A 22730-nucleotide genomic window follows, 5' to 3' on the forward strand; every position below is an offset into this window, starting at 1 on the left:
ATGAGAGCAAGGTTGACATACTCCACATCTTCATCCTCTTCATCTCCATTAGCTGCCCAGTCCCTTTCTTGAGTAATGAAAGCCCTCTCCTTTTGCTTGAGTAGATCAAAATATTTCTTTTTGTAATCTACTTGTTCAAATTTCTTCTTTTCAGAAGTTGGCTTTCTGCACTCACCTGCAAAGTGTCCACTTATACCACAATTGAAACACTTGAACTTGGATTTGTCCACAGTGTTTTTGTGAGGTTTAGTGGCTCTAGTGTTTTTCTTGAATTTCATCTTTGCAAATCTTCTGGACAGAAATGCAAGATGCTCATCAATACCATCTGAGTCATCTTGGCTGGAGTTGTCTTCATTTTCAGCAACTTGCTCTTTCCCTTTGCTTGATTCCTGATTTCTTATACCATCTTTGGAGTTTGATGTAGATCTCGCAGTTTCTTGTCTGCATTTCCTCTCATCTTCAGCTACCAATGCAACTGAACTTCCTTTCTTTCTCCCCTTCTCCAATACCTCATCCTGTTCCAGCTCTAGTTCATAAGTCTTCAAGATTCCATACAATCTTTCAAGAGTGAAGTCCTTATAATCTTGAGAGTTTCTTAAGGAGACAGTCATGGGTTTCCATTCCTTTGGCAAGGATCTTAAAAATTTAAGATTTGAATCCTTCACCTGGTACACTCTTCCATACAGCTTCAGTCCATTCAACAGCTTTTGGAACCTATTGAATGTTTCATTTAAAGATTCATTTTCTTCAAAATGAAAGTATTCATACTGTTGAATGAGAAGCTGCATTTTGTTTTCTTTCACTTGTTCTGTACCTTCACACAGTAGTTGAACTGTGTCCCAAACTTCTTTGGCAGTTGTGCAATTTATCACATTATCAAACATATCCATGTTAAGACCATTAAACAAAATGTTCATAGCCTTCTTATCCTTGTGGACTTCTTCTGTGTCTTCCATTGTCCATTCTACTCTAGGTTTTGGAATGGATTGACCAACAGCAACTGTGGCTGTAGCAACTGTTGCTACTTTGTGGGGAATGTGAGGACCATTCTCAATGCAGTTTACATAACCTTCATCTTGGGATAGTAGATGAAGGTGCATTTTCACCTTCCAATGGTGATAACTGTCTTTGTCAAGAACTGGGATCTTTACTCCAATATCCTTCTTACTCATCTTTGTTAGATTCCAAGATCTTTAAACTCTTTGTATGTCAAGAGCCTGCTCTGATACCAATTGTTATTCCTAGTGGACTAACAATGAGATTTACAGAAGGGGGGTTGAATGTAAATCTCAAAACTTTTTCAAGTTTTGAGCAGTTTATGAAAGTTGTGTGTTCAAGAAGAACAAGTGTGTGAATTGCTTTAAGCTAATACAGACAGATATATATTCAAGCACAAATGTAAAGAACACAACAGACCTTAAAAACTTTTCTGGTGGATTTGTTGTTCCACCAGAGATGGTATTTTAGAAAATCTGTGATTAAACAATGTTGATCACAGCTGCATCCTAGTACAAACTAGATGAATTTTCTCTCAATATTTTTCTAAACAGCTCTGGAAAATCTCACATCTAATTACTAGCTTCTACTTGGTTTATATATTGCCAAGTGTACAAGTGAAGAACAATATAAAATACAGTAATAAAATAAGATCTTCACTTGCTTCTTTTCCTGTTCACTCCAGTACTTTGTTGACTATTGCATCTTTGTACTAAAGAAGAACGGCTGCTTTTTCTGTTGTTCCTGAAATTCGGCTACCACATCTCAGTTGTCTCTATCAACCCATGTGCCTCTGTTTGTAGGTACAACTACCCCTTATCAACGGCTAATCATCAGAACATCCGTTGAAGCTTTCATCCGTTGATGCACTCATCCGTTGAAGGATGTTATCCGTTGAAGCTTTCATCCGTTGATGCACTCATCCGTTGAAGGATGTTATCCGTTGATGACTTTATCCGTTGAAGCTTTAGAGACATCCGTTGAAGCTTAGCTTCTCATCCGTTGAAGGTCTTTAAGTCATCCGTTGATACCACTTCACTTATACAAAATTTCAAGGCATGAAGTATTTACAATTGGCCTTCCTATCTGCATATCATCTAGTAGTCAACATGACTCATAGTTTCTCTCAACTTCCAAGAATTACATTTTAAATACAGAGACTGAAATATGCTACAACACTAGACTTATTTCTAAGTAAAGCTACACCATCAACGGATAGCCTAAGTGGTCTTATCCGTTGAGGCTACAGACACTAAATTTCTACTTAAGTATTTTGTTAAACATATCATCAAACTAATGCACATACATTCCTAACAGGTACCCTAGAGATTCTGGTTTTGATTTAACTGGTTATTCAGATGCAGATTATGCAGGTTGTAGAATTGATAGAAAGAGTACAACAAGAACCTGTCAATCTCTAGGAAACAAGCTTGTGTCCTGGTTCAGTAAAAAGTAGAATTCAGTTTCCACTTCTACAGCTGAAGCTGAATATATTGCTGCTGGTAGTTGCTATGCACATATATTATGGATGAAAAATCAATTGCTAGATTATGGTTTGCAAGTTGAGAGGATTCCTATTTTCTGTGATAATACAAGTGCAATAGCCATCACTGAAAATCCAGTACAACATTCAAGGACAAAGCACATAGATATCAAGTACCACTTCATAAGGGAACATGTAATGAATGGTACTGTGGAGCTACATTTTGTTCCAAGTGAGAAGCAGCTTGCAGATATCTTCACCAAGCCACTGGATGAATCCACCTTTTCAAGGTTGGTAAGTGAGTTAGGTATGCTTAATTATTCTTAAATCTATATGAGTTAATTTGCAAGTTGAAATGCAGCTAGAAATTTAATTGATTTCTCAGCCAAGGATGAAATTTTGGCTAAGTCAAAATTTACATCTCGACGGATGATCTTTATCCATCGAGTTTTATCATCCGTCGGAATACTATTTGCTAATAAAAATCAATTATTTTTCTGGAATATGTTATGACTCGACGGATAACCGTTTATCCTCATCCGTCGAATTGTCTTAATCTTAGCCGTTAATTCCCTGTACATTATCCATCGAGTATACTTATAGTTTGTAAGCATAACACGACAGATAATTGGTGGAATTTTTACAGATTATTTTTAAACGACTATTTTAGGCAATTTCTATTAGTTACTTTATTTTACTTTATTATTTTTGACAGTTATTTTTGAGAGAGTATAAAAGCTTATTTCTTTTCAATCACTTTTCTTTTATCACTCTCAATTCAACTGCTCTCTCAAAGCACTTACTCTCTTTCTCTTCAAGCTCTTATTCTTTAACAATGGCACATGTTGTAAAGATTATGTCTCAAACTGGGTTCATTTATGAGAAGAACAATTTCACTGCACTGGTTAACAAGGGTATTCAGCAATCCGATGATTATCACAAGATGATGGACTTTGTGAAGAATTGCAAGCTCAATTATGCCATGCTGGAATCAGCCACAATCTTTTGTGAAGTTATTGAAGAGATGTGGACCACTGCTACCTATAACTCAAGAGATAAGACAATTACACTCACCATTAAAAGTAAAGAGTTTTGTATTAATAGTGATATTATAAAAGCATGTTTCAGGATTCCTGATAACACTGTGACCTCACCACACACTGACACTGATATTATCAATATGTTTAATTCCATGAACTATGCTCTTTCTACTTCTAAGTTAAGTGATATTAGGAGAATGGGTCTTAGGAAAGAATGGAGTTTTATGTGTGATGTTGTGATAAAGGTCTTTTCAGGTAAAGTCAGTAATTTTGATTCAGTCAATATCTCAATGCTTAACATATTATACATGCCAGTTACAGATAAATTCTATAATTTCAGTGATCTTGTCCTGTTTGAGTTAGGCTTTAAATTAGGAGAATTAAATAAAAGAGGTAAAAATGTGTATTATGCTAGATTCTTTATGATGTTAGCTAACCACCTCTGTGAAGAGACTGTGCTTGAGAACCCTTACAACAAACTAGATTGTTGGGTTCAAGAGAGAAGGCTCATTACAGATTTGAACATGGCCAATCATCACAAGGATGTGCCATTGCTCTATTTTCCTGTAATGCAAGCACCTCAGGTAAGTGAGGTAAGTTCATCTATCCCTACAACTATTCCAACCTCAATAATTTCTTTGAGTTCTGGTGTTGCTATGGCAATTGTGTCAATGACCAAACAGTTGCCTACCCAAGCTACCAAACTTGCAAAAATTTTCAAACCCAAATCAAAGAAAGCCCCCTCTGGTATCTCCCAAAAGATGCTAGTTGAAAAATTCACTAAAACCAAAGAGGGCAGTGTGAAGGAGGGAAAGTTAGGTGAGGAAAGGGGTGAACATAAAAGAAACCCCAAGAATAAGGTTGGAGAGTTGAGTGGATCCCAGCCTAGCCACACTGCAGTTTCCCAACAAACTGCAGTGCTTAAAAAGGATAAAAGCTCATTTCTAGCTGCATCCTCCCAAAAGGATGTAGTTATTGAACAAAACTCTCAACCAAGAGCATAGGCCAAGAGGGTTAGGGACACAAGCTCACCCCAAACTTATGCCAAAAAGAAGAAATCTAAAACCTTTGGGGATGCACAGGGTACACACACAGTGCAAACTGGTACAACAGACACAACCACTGCACCTTCACAAATTCAGTTTGATATGGCTCCAATGAATGTGGAGTCATGGCCAAAATCTCTAGTTATAGAAGCACCTCAAACACCAAACTCACCAACAATTTCTCTGGATGTGGATATGATAAACACATCAATTCCTGATTCCCCTTCTTTAACTCTGTTGGGGAAGCCAAAATCTAATGCAAGTGAGCTTCATCTTTTAGATGATTTGTTGGCTCACTTGCCAATTCTTTCAGGAACTGTTGTATCATTTATGCCCAAAATATCTTCAATCAGCACAGAGTCAACAATAGTTTCTATTCCCATCTCATTCATTTCTACTCTCTTGACGGATATTGCTCATCCGTCGAGTAGTTATTGTATCCCGACGGATAAGCTTGACAGCAGTTATCCGTCGGATAGCAAATCCACTCACTCGATGGATATCACTCATCCGTCGAGTATCTCTGCACAGCTTCAAACTTCATTTATTTCAAGTGTAGAAGATTTAGTGGTTGTACAGTCACTCTTAGGATTGAGAGAGAAGAGTGCTTTGAGTGAGAGTCTGGGTTGCTCCCAGGAAAAAGGAGAGGAAATGAGTTACAATATGCAATCCATTTCTTCAGGATTGGAAAAAGAGAGTGAGAGGAGTCCCACCTTAGTAGGTGAAGGTGAGGGTGTGAGGGTGGGGAGCCAGGGTGAGACCCTGATGCAATAAAAGAGAGAAAACAAGAGAAATGCAGGTACTGGAGCTATAAGGATGGATGTCATTGCTAGTGAGTCAATGAATGTCCGGGATGCAGACAGGGAAAGACTATCTCAGCATCCTAAAGCTGTTATAGATTCCACTTCCCTTGATGCTAAGGCATTTACTCATCCTGTTCCAGCTTATCAACTTCTAGCTGAACAGGGCAATGACAATGCAGAAAGGATGTTGAATTTGGTGCACACCACACAGTCTATGATGAGAGCTAAGGATGCCATCACAGCTTTGCCCTCTACAGCTGGTGATGTGGACTATGAGACTGGTGGTTCAACTGATTTCTTTGGTGATGGGAGTGGGAACAGTGAAGATGAGGCAATGGACATAGGGGGAGAAGTAGGCTTAAGTTCAAGATCAGGTATGCCATCATGGGCCTTCTCAAAGCACTGTGATGAGCACTACTTCAAGACCACCCTGATCCAACTAATCAATCAGACAAATACTGCTCTTCAAACCACTACTAATGCCAGCATCAAGAAGCTCCTTCAGGCACATCTAGCCTCCCTGCAACTTCAACAAATTCAGGGCTTCCAGCATGCTAGGGATGTAAACACCATGAAGGGTGATATTGAGGAGATGAAGAAGGCTATCTCAGACAAGCTAGATTCTAAACTTCCAGAAGCTACAATGCTTGACATCACGAGGCAATTAAGGAAAAATTCTGATCTTTCAAACAAGATAGATGCCTTGGACACAAGAATGTCAGCCATGAAAGCATCTTTAACAACCATTCATCTTCATCAAGCCCAACAGACAGATCTACTTCAAAAATTGGTGGCTGCTCAAACCTCCTCCTCTACTCAACTTGATGATAAAAAAAAGGTGGAGAAAGGACCAAGTGAGGGGGAGAGGCTTCAGATTCAAATCAGTAAAGTAATTGTGCCTTCAATTACTATCTCTAAGCCACCAGTTACAGACAGTATTGATCTGATAAATGCAGCAGCAGCCAACATAAGAGCAGCTGATAAGGAGAAGTTGAGTTTAGTCAACTGGGAGAAAATTGATGAGGAAATACATAAGAAATTTGAACTTATCAAGGAGGCAGTTAAGTCAGCCATCCATCACTCTCAAGTCAAGCAAATCAGTGTGAATGAGATGAGCATGAACTATCTGGAAAGAGGACAGCCATCCTCCATCAAATCTCCAAAGGCTGAAACAATTCTGAAACCAAGAGTAAACTATTCAAAATCATCATTGAAGAACCCTTTGGATACTGTGTATGAGACACCTAAGCCTGATGAGAAGAAGCTTCTGTCAAGATCAATTGTTTTCTACAAAGATCCAGCTGATTCAGCTTTAAAAAGAAGAATTGCTAAAATTTTCAGGAATGGGAAAGAAATTTGTGTGGTGGCTGGACACCCTCAATTTGCTCAAGCAAAGAGAGAAGAAAAGGCTAGATTGAAGCAGGAAAAGAAGCAAGCTACTCTGAATGGTAAAAAGACTAAACAAAAGAAAGAGCAAATTGCTATCTTGGCCAAGCTACATGCTGTAAATTCATCACAACAAATTCCTTCTCAGCCATCTGAAGTTATTGAATCAAAGAAGCAAGTTGAAAAATAGAAGAAATCTCCAAGAATTAAGGAATTGGCTAAAAGAACCAAAAGGAAACTGGACATGGTTGATAAGGAATTGGAGAATCAGTTTCCCAAGGAATCCACTCCAACCACAACTCAAGCATCAAAACCCTCTGTGGTATTTGAAGATATCAAAGTGGTGGATCCCTACAGGAACATCCATGGTGAACCTTTAGTGCCTAAGGATGAACCAATAGAATGGGAGAACATACCAATTCCTGACTTCTATCTGCCAATCCTTAACAAGCCAAAAAGAACAAAGTCAAGAGCAGTCAAGAAAGTGAAGCTGTCACCTCTCAAATCCAAATCTCTAGTCAAAGCTCAATCTAAAGTCAGTAAGGGAGATTACATGTACTTGTATGACATCAAAGAATTTTCTGATCTAAACCTCTATCTAGATGAACTTGATGAAGTGAGAGGAATTGATGCATACAGAAACCTACCTGAAAGGTTAGTGTTTAAGTACAAAGGAGGAAAGGAGATTCAGTGGCCACTTCACAGGATCCTTCAAGAAAGCCAAGCTGTACTGATCAAAGTTTATTCATCCTTCAAGAAGAACTTTGGGTTCAATATTACTGCAAGAAGATTGGTACTGAAGAAGATTGAAGAACTAAGGAGTGTTAGAGCCAAAGATGCACTCCCAAAGACTCTAATTATCCCCTACACAGGGAGAAGAGTGCATCTAAGGCCCTACTGGCTGATGGAGTTCATGGATGACAAAGGAGTGAGAAGATTTTTCATATTAGAAGACCAATTGAGCATCTCTAGCAATGAGGCTCTTTTGGAAATGCAAGGAAAACTAAATCTCTCAGAATCTGATGAACTGGAATTCCACAGGCAGCTCCAAAATCAGATTGAGGAAAATAATAGAAAGCTTGGAAAGAGATCCAGATCTTCAAGGAACTAGATAAATCTGCTCAGGCTAGAGGAGCATCTTGAAAATGACTGTGAGCAAAAACTTTGTACATTTTGTTAATTGAAGCACTTTTCAGTAATATCTACTCCCCTTTAAAGTTGTATTGATAAGATGTTTTGTTATCATCAAGTGCCTCTTAATTTATGGCTACAATTCCAGTAGACATAAATTGGGGGAGATTGTTGTGTATATGTTGTGCACTTGATGATTACATGAACAAAACATCTTGGTAGATTTTACTTAGTGAAATAATGTAGCACTCGACGGATAAGATTTAAAGTCCCGACGGATGACTCAATATAGTCCCGACGGATGATGACTTATTATCCGTCGAATAAGTAGCTTATGTAATAATAAGCCTGAAGCACATTTCTGCATACACATTGTCTAGAATTTGTAGTAGTACTTGAGTCATGTTGACTTTAGTTAGATATGCAGAATAGGTTGATTAATTGTACATAGATAATGTCTTGTAATTCTGCATAAGTGAAATGAAGTCTAGTGCCTGACTACTACCCGACGGATGAACAAACAATGAATTCGACGGATGATCAACAACCTGACGGATGATCAATAACTCGACGGATGATCAATAACCCAACGGATGAAGAATTTAAATATCTGTTAACAGTGACAACTCAGTCACATGCGTCGAGTGGATGCAAATGGAATGTGGTAGCCTATTCAACTGGGTTTTTGAGAACAAAGAAGCATTATCATTTCCATACTATTTTGAATATATTCAAAGATGATGGAATAAAGTAATGAAGTAGCATTTTAATAGACTAGATAGTTTTGTTTTATTATCCTGTCTCATTACTTTGTAATCTTGGTCATATATAAACCAAGAAGTAGCAACTAAGGAACGATCGAATCTAATAAATAAGTAGAGAAACATTTGTAAGCAGAATCCTTAGCATTTCTCTGTATTCTTAGTTGTTCAATTCTTGTTAGCAGCTGTGAGCATTTTGCACACAGGGTTCTCTCGATATATAATATATATCTCTGGTGGAATCATTCAAATCCACCAGAAAGTTTTTAAAGACTCTTGTTTTTAATTACTTGTGTTTTGATTTACTTAAGTAACTATTCCACATTGTGCTAATCAATTCACACTTATATATATATATTCAAGTTAGAACATTTTTATTTCAAGAAAAAGTTTCAAGAATTCCATTCAACCCCCCTTCTGTAATTCTTCTCATATTGTTAAGGGACTAACAGTATTGATAGATATTTGTAATGCCTAGCAGAGTAATCGAGGTATAGAAACAAAAAGCCAATGATCAGTAAATAGAACCGAAGCGTAGAAAAAGAAAGCAAGTGATCGGTGAATAGAAGCAAGGCATATAAAAAGAAGATAAGTGATTGTTGAGTAGAAACGATAGATTAATGCAAGTAAAGTTGGTAATCATCTGTGATAAGGCAAGTACTTCTGAACCTTCTTCAAGATATATTGCAAATAGTTTCAAACTTTCTCATAACGTGTTGCTAGTATTCAAAATAAATCATGTTTTATATTACAAGTGCTTTAACCTATTCAACCTTGAACCCTGATTCTTATTGATCTTGAGCCATAAGCCTTATTCTTCATAAACCATTGATTGTTGAATTCTCAGATACAAGCCAGACACATACGATACTACTCCATAAATATATATCTACCACATACTGATTTCTGATATTGAATTGCTTGAAATACCAACCCTTATTCCTTGTTTAATAGAAGACCAATCCTTGGAACCCTTGAACTCTTGGTCTTCTACTTTCTGATTCTTTCCTTGATTGAAATCCAATCTTTTTGAATTCCTTGTTATACCTTCGTGGTATTGTGAATCACCCTATGCTTTAAGATAAATGTTGTTTATGATTCAGCTTATTGAATTACATTGGTTATCATATTGAATTGTTTTAGTATTGGATGGTTTTATTAATATGGACCACATTCGTGGTCGGACCAGATTCATGGTCATAATAGGCCAATGCGTGCCTTGGATCAAGTATATAGAGCAAAGCTGGGAACCTTGCTCGGGGTTAGTGTGTGACTGATCAACAGCCTAACCTTGGTTTTTAAAATGAAAAGTGAATATCCAATTCTAATCATTGCTTATTCAGAAACTTGATTCTTCTGAATCATTTCAATTGGTTATTCTTTAACCTCAGTTATTGCTACTATGAGTTGCTGAGCTAGTTATCTCACTCTTGCAAATTTTTTTATGTTTTCAACAGTTGAAAAAGGAAATTGTTGGTAACGAGGATTCCCAGTCCAGTGTACGAGCTAGGATTCCAGCTTAAGTTGGATCGAGCTAGCAGGACCTTTATATTTTAAATGAGTTATGCAAGATTGTAAGAACGATATTATTATCAGTTGTAAGTTGAACTAGTTGGGATTTGGTACGATGAAATAAAAGTTAATGTGATGGCTTGTTTTTATACTTTAACCTATTGCGATCCGTGGTTGTGTAAAGAAGGGTCAATGCATATAATATTTTATATACAGGTTTAAATATGGTGAGTGTGTGTGTGTTGTGGACCCCAAACTTCTGACCCGGGTTTGGAGGGTGTTACAATTAAGATTACTAATGTGAGCACAAGTTATATAATATGTTTTACTCAACAACCATATTGTTGTATTTTTCTTTTTTTAATCATTTTAAGCAATTTAATATTTTCCCTGAAATGTCAATGCTTTATGATCATCTGTATCTATGTTATTTTCAGCTCCATCGTCATTGCTATATCTCTGATGTATACTGCTCTCTCCAGTGGTTAAGAGTATTACTTCAAACATTTGTTTTCAAAGAATACAACGTAGTTTTAGTTTTAGTTAAAGTTAAAAGCATTTTTTAGGGAAAGAAATATTTTTTAGTGATTTTTTCCCAGGTCATTCTGGTCAAATTATATGTTTCCTTTTAAAAAATATGAAGAAATTAAATGGTATTAAGTATTCTCCACAATGATAGATAGTACAATTGGCAGAAGATCTTTTTGTTTATTTCTTAATAGATTTGGATAATACGTCTCATATATTATCTTTATATATACACATCATAAGAACAAGAAAATATTTATATCACCATCGACAAGAATTGAATATCAAATTAATATTGTGTGGAGGATTCAATTGCAGAGATGGAAGGAAACATGAAGTGTTCAGCCCAGTTGATGTTGATGATGGTACTCATCATGGCTATCATGCTTTCTATGGGAGCTTTTACAATGCCTCCAACCTGTTGTCCTTTAATCCCGGAGTGTTGCGGCTTCATTCATGGTGTCCGAAAAACATTTCCAAAACCGTAGAGAAACTCTTCTACAATATTCTACTATGCCATGTTAGATGCAATCGATTTATTCAATAAATGTGATCATAAATATTAAAATTGTGATTTTAAATTAAGAAGCTCTTAAACTTTCATATTGAAAAAAATGTGTTTTTCTATTACTCTTTAGTCCTTTTTGTGTCACGACTCACAAAAGTTCGTTAACCACTTTTCGGTGTCTATAACTTTTATAAATAGAATTATAATATAACTAAAGACGCTGAGCAAAAGTAATAATAATGTACAAACTGATTACATGAATTTTATCTATTAATATGATGATAAACATGTTCACTAATACTGAATTATATATCAGGCATAACATGATGGTATCAACTATCAAATATCATAAGTCTTGTTATCAACCACTTTCTAGTCATGTTGTGGACATGTGGTTTCAAGTTGTTGAAAATCCAATTGAACTCGAATTGGTTACCATTTAGTCATCCATAACTCTTTATCACAAGATTGTATAAGATTGTACGTACTTTGTTCTGTGGGTGGTTAGATGATAAACTTATTGTAAGAAAGAAATCCCTCCTTCAGATTTTGTATTTTGATTTAATTCATTCATGAGAAAGCAAAATTTGGAAAAAAAAACTATTGTCAAATATAATTTGGGATGGAGCGAGTATTCACATTAATATTTTTCTGACTTTAGAATACGGAAAATTAAAATTCATCATTTCGTAAACTATAACTAGACAGAATAGAAACTTTTGTACACATTGTTCTATGTAAATTCCCGTACAAAATAATTAATAGCTACCATCGGAAAAGAAATCTATATTATTTATTAATACTAGTTTAAAAACCATGCAAATGCACAATAATTTTTTCTGATCTAATTCAATCATGAGAAATAAAATTTTGTAAAAAAACTATTGTCAAATATATATTTGGGACGAAGCGAGTATTCACATTAATATTTTTCTGACTTCTGAATATGGAAAATTAAAATTCATCATTTTCTAAACTGTAACTAGAGAGAATAGAAAATTTCTTACATATTGTTTTATGTAAGTTCCTATAAAAATAATTAATAGCTACCATCGGAAAAGAAATATATACACTTTATTAATACTAGCTTATAATCTGTGCAAATGCACAATATTTTTTTTCTAATATTTTAATTAAATTAACTAGCTTAAGACCCATGTTATGCACAACATTTGCATATTAATTTCATCAAATAAAGTAGTATAAGTTTGACAATTATATTTTAAAACAAAGTAAATATAGTTTTCTTACATAAAGTAGTAAAATGAAATTTTGTACACATAAACTTTGTATACACTAACATGATGTGTGTATGGGCACCTGAATCTACAGATTGATAGATAAAAATAGATGAACTTGCACTTTCCCCATTGAAGCTATTCCCTGCAAAAGGCCACTGTTGCCGCCCAAAACTGGGAGCAGAGTAAAAAGTAAACCAACAGCACAATCCTGGAATATGCCACGGTGAAGGAACAAACAAATGTGTACATATATAAAATCATCTAGAAGGCATTCTACCGTATGGGACGAAGAAAGATTAGTACATGAAAGATAAGAGTCCCAATTGTCACTTGACCGTGAATAGCATTATTGCTATTCTTTTCAACTAGAAACTTTAGCACCTATCAAATGGATCAAATCATGTACCCTCAGGCCTCAATCGAATAAGACCAAGTAAATGACTATTTATCACAAGTATACTATCTAAGGCTATACCACTGCTGTTGATGACATTGAAAGGAAGCACCCAACAAATAAACCCTCTGATAGTTTAGCTCCACACAACTGTAGCAGTATTCATATAATGAAACTCAGGTGACCATTGAATGAATATTTTAGTATTTTAACAGAACCATACTTAATATAGACACTTTGTTAAGTAATGCATATAAACTCTTAAAGTGTGATACCAATGCAACTATGCCACACAAGACCATAAATATAATTATTTGAAGTAACCCTCCAAGAACAGCAACAATACCCACGGCTTTTAGCTACAACAGTAGCACATTAAGGTAAAACAGTTTTCTCAACAATAAACAAAAAACAATATGAACAAGTTACTCTTCAAATGATAACATCATAATGGTAAACCTTTGCCAACGAAAACTCCAGTCCCAAGGCAAACTGAAGGAAGACAACGCCAAACTGAGCAACTGTCTCAACCTGTATTTATCATAAAATTATAGTGGAAAATCAAGTTATAAAATGCTTCGGATAATGGGTATACTACAAACACATAGAAGTGGTAAAATAAACTGGAAAGAGTCTAAAGAAATAACATGATGGATATGTAATGTATGCACGACACGAGAGTCAAAGGGGAAAGGAGTGTGACGATTAAAGATATATTGTGATGAGGGTTCTAAGACTTGGCTGACATCTAAAAGATAAAATTGTAAAGAGAAAGAAACAAAAATTAATTTCCATCTACACCCAGTTGATAACTTACTTTATAATTCATATTTACTTGATGTTATAGTTGTTAGTGGACATCAGTCTCTAGTACATTTTGAAGCCACAAAAAAACCATAACCTCAAATCGAATAGGTTATTTATATTAGTATGTAAAACGCAACATACAATATATCTACTTCAACGATGAACTTTCTTTCCATTATTCCAATTCTTCATAGAATTCTTCAGGATGAACTTCTGAAACAATAGAAAAAAATCATATATTTAGGTGAGAAATCAGACGATTACTAGATGTACCAGTTATACAAGGTACGAGTGACTGATAAAATGATGGAACATCATGCATGTCCTGAAAAGGGGGTACAACACCCAGTTTGCTATATTAAGGCACCAAAGCATGCTAGACTGGTTTGTTTTATTAAAAAGAAAGGAGATAGAAGAACAACACATGAAAAAGTGAAAAGAGTATAAAAGTTAAAAAGTAGTCATCTTTGTTGGACTTACCTAGTATAACATTGAGAATCTGCTGTTTTAAGCCAAACAAAAGTGTATTCTTCTTGAGCTAAAAGGCTCCAACAAATTTTCTCAGTCAACGAAAGTGATTTGTGCAACAGAACTTGTTTGCGTCCTGCCTACTGGTGAGTTTAAAACAAAGTAGCCTCCATGCTTCAACAGCCGGTCAACTTCAATAAGGAACATGCCATCTGAATTTGTAACAAAAAAACGAAGCATGAATAAAGCATAAACTAAAAAAGACAGTGCCCAGTGTTATTACAACCCGGTACTGCTCTCAGAACTTCAGAAATCACAAAAATCAGGAAAATGCATGCCACAATATAGACGCGAAAAAACAACTATAGACTATGTTAAGAGACTTGGATGGAATTTTCCAACATGAATACATGTACAAGAATTGGTCTTTTTTTAAAATATAGTATGTTTTGGCCCAAAATACAGTTTTGCATATAATTCATCCATCTCTCTATTTCCACACGAAGGACAGTGAGTTTCTGCAATGAGACGCATACCGGTCACCAGTGAAAAGATTGCACTTTATTATATAGAATATAGACTAATTGAGCAAAATGTCACTTGAATTTAGAAATGAGGAACATACCTATACATCTCTTCAGCTGATTTTTGTTTTCCCTGCTGCAGGTAAGCCCAAGCCAAATTCACCAGTAAGCTATAATTCGAGATGTACAAAAGTTAGAAAAGCACATAGCCTTGTAGCAATATTATAGCACATCGACATCTACATGACTACTAGAGTAATACATGCCACATCTTGTAAATTATTCCCTGGAACTATCGATTCTTTAGAAGAGTTTTAACATCCATGATTGATTTGGAAAAATACAAAAATACTCCAAATTATACCAAATTATAAAAACAAAAATATGCCAAACCAACAAATAAATGAAATAAATATCGAAATGAAGAACATAAACCAAATAAATATCAAAATGAAAAAAACAACTAAATAATATAAAATGAAGCCCTACAATCGGAAATACCTTAATTAAAACTTTAAAACGCAAAGCCATAATCAAACACCCGAAACTAGAGAGAGAGATGGGAGAGAGAAGGAGAGAGGGATTAGATGAAAAAATAAACCCTTAATCTCAAGAACTAAAGCCTCCACCAAAATCAATTAAGCCCTAATTTGACGAAAAATCAATTTAGCTTATCGATTCAGAGTGCAAATCTCTACTTACGTAATAGGGATTAAAAGCATAGGCGGGAGAGTGAAGGTAGTAGTAAGAGAAATTAAGTTGAGAGTGAGAGAGAGAGAGAGAGAGGTGAGAGAATGTGTCTTCTGGTAGAGTGAATTGATTGAACCGGCTCTTGTGAAAATGGAAGAAAATTGGGCGGCTGTGTGAAAATTGATAGAAAAATTGGGCGGTCTTTTAGCCCGCTTCTACCAAATTGGCAAGTGCCCAATATTTATCTGCCTAAGCCCAATATTTGGGCAGTCCGACGAGTACAATAATTTATATATTTATATATATATATATATTTTAAATAAGCAAACTTTTATAAAATTATATTAGAAAAAATTAGCTACCTATATATATTTTACTGCTTCTGTAATTCATTTATTTAAATTTTTTAATATATTTTACTTTTTGAAGCTTAGGTATCAATACTCAAATTAAAATAAAGGGAATTTATACTATTTTTATTTTTCAATTATTTTTAAAATTCATATTTCAAAATTTTAAAATTTTATAACTTTAAAAATTGTTATTTTAGAATTTCAAAATTTAACTATGTATAAAATCCATGTATCATGTTTATTCAATTTGTAAATAACCTTAAATTCTTGTAAAATTAATTTAAATTAATATTTAATGTCAAAAAAATATTATATTTATATTTTAATACTCTAGGCTAACATTTTTACAAATATGTTACAAACTGTAACATTTTATAACTAATGCAACACCAGGTTTTTGGCTAAGGTAACACAAAAAAAAATGTTACACTAGGTCATAAGTAGCATAGCGAATGTAACATATCGGGGTAACATATTTGTTGAGGGGGTTGCGATAGGTCATATTTGGTGTAGTGTGTTGTTGATATGATTTGATGATTCCATCGTGTAAATAATATTTTTCTGGTCATATTGGTATATTATATGACTAATTTGGAGTTCAATAACGTGTAGAAAATTATGTTTGATCTTCAAATTAATCAAATTAGGGTTTATAGCTACGAATATTTGCAATTGGATTTGGACGTTTCTGTTTGGCTGAATCTGGGTTGAAATAAAGTACACCATCATGTAGATCATGTAAAAATAGGTTGATTCATATAATTGAATGTATTATTTGATTCTGGACTCGACCTCGCCGGAAAATAAGGCGAACGGCGGCATCAGAGTTTTAATCAACTGTTGTAAACGATTTAAGGATCTTTTGCTATAATTAATCGAAGATATGGGCTTCTGGAGTTCAAGGAAACAAACCCCGTGAATTTAACGTATTTCTGGGCATTTTCCGACCACCAGAAAACCTCCATGGCGGCAACCATGGAGTCCGGCCGGCGTATCGCCGGAAACGAGGACCGGGGGTGCAAAAATGCAGTTTAGCCCCCGGTGTTTCCATGGTTTACATATTTAATACCCAGGTTTTAAAAACTTACAAAAACAGGATTGCTGTTGACTTTATTTTAAAAATCATATTTTTATTATTTTAAAAATCAGAAAAATTGTTTATTTAATTATTTTAAATTCAAAAAATTATTTTAATTATTTATTTATTCAAAAATAAATCGAAATTATTATATTAATTAATTTTATTTAATTTTTAACTATTTTAATTAATTGATTAATTTATTATTAATTGATTTTAATTGATTTAATAATTAGATTTAATTATTTATTTTTGATTTAAAAATTCTGAAAAATAGTTTTGAGCTTTAAAATATTATTTTAAATAATTTTCAAGGCTCGATAATAATTATAAAATTATTTTAAACTTAGATTCGGGTGTTCAAACTCTATTATTTAATTATCAAATAATTCGGAGATCCGTTTTAATTCCGAAAAATGTTCAAAAATTCGTATTAAATACCTGAAAAATCATTTTGATCCCGAATCTTCTTTGAAATTTATTCTGATCGAATATCTTGCATGCTATGTGCTACGTGCTATTTGATTGATGTGTTATATGCATATGTGGTTACTGTTCGACGGTTTTTTCTGTAACTTTCAATCTGTAAATCGGATTTGGGTAAAACGAAGGGTAGATAAAAGTTTATGACGTCTATGTGACGATTAGAATAATATGAGATTGAGTATTGATACTTGTAATGCCTAGAAGAGTAATTGAGGCATAGAAACAAAAAGCCAGTGATCTGTAAATAGAACCGAAACGTAGAAAAAGAAAGCAAGTCATCGGTGAATAGAAGCAAGGAATAAAAAAAAGACGTTAAGTGATTGTTGAGTAGAAACGATAGATGAATGCAAGTGAAGTTGGTAATCATAGGTGATAAGGCAAGTACTTCTGAACCTTCTTCAAGATATATTGCAAATATTTTCAAACATTCTCATAATATGTTGCTAGTATTCAAAATAAATCATGTTTTATATTACAAGCGCTTTAAACTATTCAACCTTGAACCCTGATTCTTATTGATCCTGAGCCATATGCCTTATTCTTCATAAACCATTGCTTGTTGAATTCTCAGATACGATCCAGACATATACGATACTACTCCACAAATACATATCTACCACATAATGATTTCTGATATTGAATTGCTTGACATACCAACCCTTATTCCTTATTTAATAGAAGACCAATCCTTGGAACCCTTGAACCCTTGGTCTTCTACTTTCTGATTTTTTTCCTTGATTGAAATCCAATCTTTTTGAATTCCTTGTTATACCTTCATGGTATTTTGAATAACCCTATGCTTCAAGATAAATGTTGCTTATGATTCAGCTTATTGAATTACATTGGTTATCATATTAAATTATTTTAGAATTGGATGGTTTTATGAATGTGGACCAGATTCTTAGTCGGACCCGATTCGTGGTCATAATAGGCCAATGCGTGCCTTGGATCCAGTATATAGAGGAAAGCTGGGAGCCTTGCTTGGGGGTAGTGTGTGACTGATCAGCAGCCTAACCTTGCTTTTTAAATTGAAAAGTGAACATCCATTTCTAATCATTGCTTATTCAGAAACTTGATTCTTCTGAATCATTTCAATTGGTTATTGTTTAACCTCAGTTATTGCTACTATGACTTGCTGAGCTAGTTAGCTCACTCTTGCAAACCTTTTTATATTTTCAACAGTTAAAAAAGGAAATTGTTGGTAACAAGGATTTCCAGTCCAGTGTGCGAGCTAGGATTCCAGGTTAAGTTGGATCGAGCTAGTAGGAGCTTTATATTGTAAATGAGTTATGCAAGATTATAAGAATGATATTATTATCAGTTGTAAGTTGAACTAGTTGGGATTTGGTACGATGAAATAAAAGTTAATGTGATGGCTTGTTTTTATACTTTAACCAGTTGCGATCCGTGGTTGTGTAAAGAAGGGTCAATCCATATAACATTTTATATACAGGTTTAAATATGGCGTGTGTGTGTGTTGTGGACCCCAAACTTCTGACCCGGGTTTAGAGGGCGTTACAATTATGATTACTAATGTGAGCACATGTTATATCATATATTTTACTCAACAACCATATTGTTGTATTTTTCTATTTTTAATAATTTATGCAATTTAATATTTTCCCTGAAATGTCAATGCTTTATGATCATCTGTATCTAAGTTATTTTCAGCTCCGTCGTCATTGCTTTATCTCTGATTTATACTGCTCTCTCCAGTGGTTAAGAGTATTGCTTCAAACATTTGTTTTCAAAGAATACAACGTAGTTTTAGTTTTAGTTAAAGTTAAAAGCATTTTTCAGGGCAAGAAATATTTTTTAGTGATATTTTTTCAGGTTATTCAGGTCAAATTATATGTTTCCTTTTAAAAAATATGAAGAATTTAAATGGTATTAAGTATTCTCCCCAATGATAGATAGTACAATTGGCAGAAGATCTTTTTGTTTATTTCTTAACAGATTTGGATAATTACGTCTCATATATTATCTCTATATATACACATCACAAGAACAAGAAAATATTTATATCACCACCGACAAGAATTGAATATCAAATTAATATTGTGTGGAGGATTCAATTGCAGAGATGGAAGGAAATATGAATTGTTCAGCCCAGTTGATGTTGATGATGGTACTCATCATGGCTATCATGCTTTCTACGAGAGCTTTTACAATGCCTCCTACCTGTTGTCCTTTAATCCCCGAGTGTTGCGGCTTCATTCATGATGTCCGGAAAACACTTCCAAAACCGTAGAGAAACTCTTCTAAAATATTCTACTATGCCATGTTAAATGCAATCAATTTATTCAATAAATATGATCAGAAATATTAAAATTATGATTTTAAATTAAGAAGCTCTTAAACTTTCATATTGAAAAAAATTGTGTTTTTCTGTTACTCTTTAGTCCTTTTTGTGTCACAACTCACAAAAAGTTCGTTGACCACTTTTCGGTGTCTACCGCTTTTATAAATAGAATTGTAATGTAACTAAAGACGCAGAGTAAAAGTAATAATAATGTGCAAACCGATTACAGAAATTTTATTTATTATTATGATGATGAACATGTTCACTAATACTGAATTATATATCAGGCATAACATGATGGTATCAACTATCAAATATCATAAGTCTTGTTATCAACCACTTACCAGTTATGTTGTGGACATGCGGTTTCAAGTTGTTGCAAATCCAATTGAACTCGACTTGGTCTACCATTTAGTCATCCATAACTCTTTATCACAAGATTGTATAGGATTGTACGTACTTTGTTCTGTGGTGGTAAGATGATAAACTTATTGTAGGAAAGAAATCCCTCCTTCGGATTTTGTATTTTGATTTAATTCATTCACGAGTAAGCAAAATTTGGAAAAAAACTACTGTCAAATATAATTTGGGACGGAGCAGTATTCACATTAATATTTTTCTGACTTTAGAATACGGAAAATTAAAATTCATCATTTCATAAACTATAACTAGAGAGAATAGAAATTTTTGTACACATTGTTCTATATAAATTCCCGTACAAAATAATTAATAGCTACCATCGGAAAAGAAATCTATATTATTTATGAATACTAGTTTAAAAATCGTGCAAATGCACAATAATTTTTTTGATCTAATTCAATCATGAGAAAGAAAATTTTGTAAAAAAAACTATTGTCAAATATATATTTGGGACGGAGCGAGTATTCACATTAATATTTTTTCTGACTTCATAATATGGAAAATTAAAATTTATCATTTTCTAAACTGTAACTACAGAGAATAGAAATTTTTTACATATTATTTTATGTAAGTTCCCATAAAAATAATTAATAGCTACCATCGGAAAAGATATATATACTCTTTATTAATACTAGCTTATAACCTGTGCAAATGCACAATATTTTTTTTCTAATATTTTAATTATATTAACTAGCTTAAGACCCATGTTATGCACAACATTTGCGTATTAATTTCATCAAATAAAGTAATATAAGTTTGAAAGTTACATTTAAAAACAAAGTAAGTATAGTTTGCTATAATAATTTTCATCTTTCCCTGTGGTCCATTTTTATATGATTAGTAAATATTTTTTTTATTTTTCTACTATTTGAATTTTTTAATATATGTTTTTAAATAAAATATTGATAAAGTGTATTTTTTTCTTGATTTTCATATGTCCCTTATTGTTTTAATAATTATTTTTACAGAAATTTCTTGTCGGTCTTTTCTTCACATTGTCGTTAGCAATGTTTGGATAAGATATTACCACAATCATGGCATGGGAGACTATCACGTTCAATACCTGCATTTGTTATACATAATCATTAATGATTATGTTTAGTATTAAAATATGTCTTCTTAACTATTTAGTAATGAGTAATTATGTCTCATGATGTATTTAGTATTAGATTATGTCTCCTTATCTTGCTTATTTATATCATAATCAACCTGATTTTAGTTTAGTTTTCCTTACCACTTTGCAGTAAATACTAAATAATCTTAACCATTTATTTTGTTTTTGATCTAACGGTCTTTATGTTTTATGTTAATTATGCGCATAAATTTTTTCAACTATTTTAATTTTTAATGTATGTATTTTTAATTATGATGTTGATAAAGTGTGTTTCTTCTAAATTTTCTTAAGTCGTTTATTCTTTTAATAATTATTTTTTTCTGAAATTTCTTGTTGGTCTCTATTTTCTTCACCTTTTCATTAGCCAATTTTTGGAGAAGATATTACCATATGCCTTGGGAGATTATCACGTTCAATACCTGCATTTGTTATACATAATTGTACCTTAATAATTATGTTTAATATTAGATTATGTCTCATTATCTATTTAATATTGGATAATAATTATATCTCTGATGTATTTAATATCAGATTATGTCTCCTTGTATATTTAATATAGGGTGTTTGTATTATAATCATCATGGTTTTATTTTTCTTCTTCTTAGCACATTTACAGCAAATATCAAATTATCTTGACTAATGATTTTGTTTTTAATCTAATGTTCTATGTGATATCCCGGATTTTCAGCTATTATTAATATTATTATTCCTTGAATATGTTTATGTGATTTTCTGATTAAGAAAGAATAAAATTGTGGATATTTTATTCCTGTTTGACGTGTTCGTTTTATTAAATGGTAATTTGCCAATTGGTAGTTGGTCTGAATCCTTGTTATTATTGTGAAAGTATTTAATTACTTTTACAATTTAAAATTTTATCTGAAAGCCGATTGTTTTATCGATATCGGTAAAACTAAGTGTATTTTTAAGTCTTTGGGATCGAGTGAACAAATTTATTTGTGGAATTTGGAATTCTTTTTTCTAGAACTGTAACCTGAAAAGATCTTGGTATAGTTTGGGGTCACAAATGTTTTATTTCAGTTGCTAGCATTTATTTACTGTTAAACAGGTTATTTTGGATTAAGGTTTCATCGTAACGACCAAATCCTCTGACCCCGGATTTGGGGCGTCACAGGTTGGTATCAGAGCCGAGGTTATAGTAAACTATAAACGAGAGTGTGTAAGAGTGTGTATAGTTATGTAAGGACGCCAAAACTCATATCGAGTTCATGTTGGCTATTGGATATAGTACCAATTAGTAAGTTAAGATAGGTGTACTCATTTGAGATTATTGTGTGGAGTTAGATAGGATTCCCGGCAGCTGCAAACGTCTATTGTGGAATCTTTCGAGGCTACTATGAGTCGACGGTGATGTAGATTATCAATAAATTGAAGATACGAAGAAGAAAACTTTGGAAGAGGATGACAAGTCATTTAAAGAGTCGATACAGAAGATAAGTATGGAGACCTTGGCAATACCTTCTCTTTCTATAAATTATTTTGACATTTCTCAAAAAGAGGTATCCGTTAGAGGATATATTCCCTAACACTTATTTTCAAATCACGTATGTGTTTTAAATGTGCCAGAGGCTATTATGATGCCTATTTTCAGGATTTAATAGCTCTGTCAAGTTATGATATTGGACTTCCACTTTTCCT

The 22730-nt window shown here is 33.5% G+C and overlaps 1 long non-coding RNA gene across 1 annotated transcript; it reads right to left on the minus strand.

The window, feature by feature from the left end:
* Positions 1–12527: 12527 nt before the first annotated feature.
* LOC141710688 (uncharacterized) lies at positions 12528–15443 on the minus strand. The gene is made up of 4 exons (XR_012571010.1): positions 15130–15443; positions 14730–14798; positions 14117–14316; positions 12528–13360 (listed from the first exon to the last, which is right to left on the minus strand). It is a non-coding gene; the product is annotated as an uncharacterized LOC141710688 (long non-coding RNA).
* Between the last annotated feature and the right edge of the window lie 7287 nt (positions 15444–22730).

This window comes from Apium graveolens, chromosome 3 (genome assembly GCF_009905375.1).
Source record: "Apium graveolens cultivar Ventura chromosome 3, ASM990537v1, whole genome shotgun sequence".
Taxonomy (NCBI): Eukaryota; Viridiplantae; Streptophyta; class Magnoliopsida; order Apiales; family Apiaceae; genus Apium; species Apium graveolens.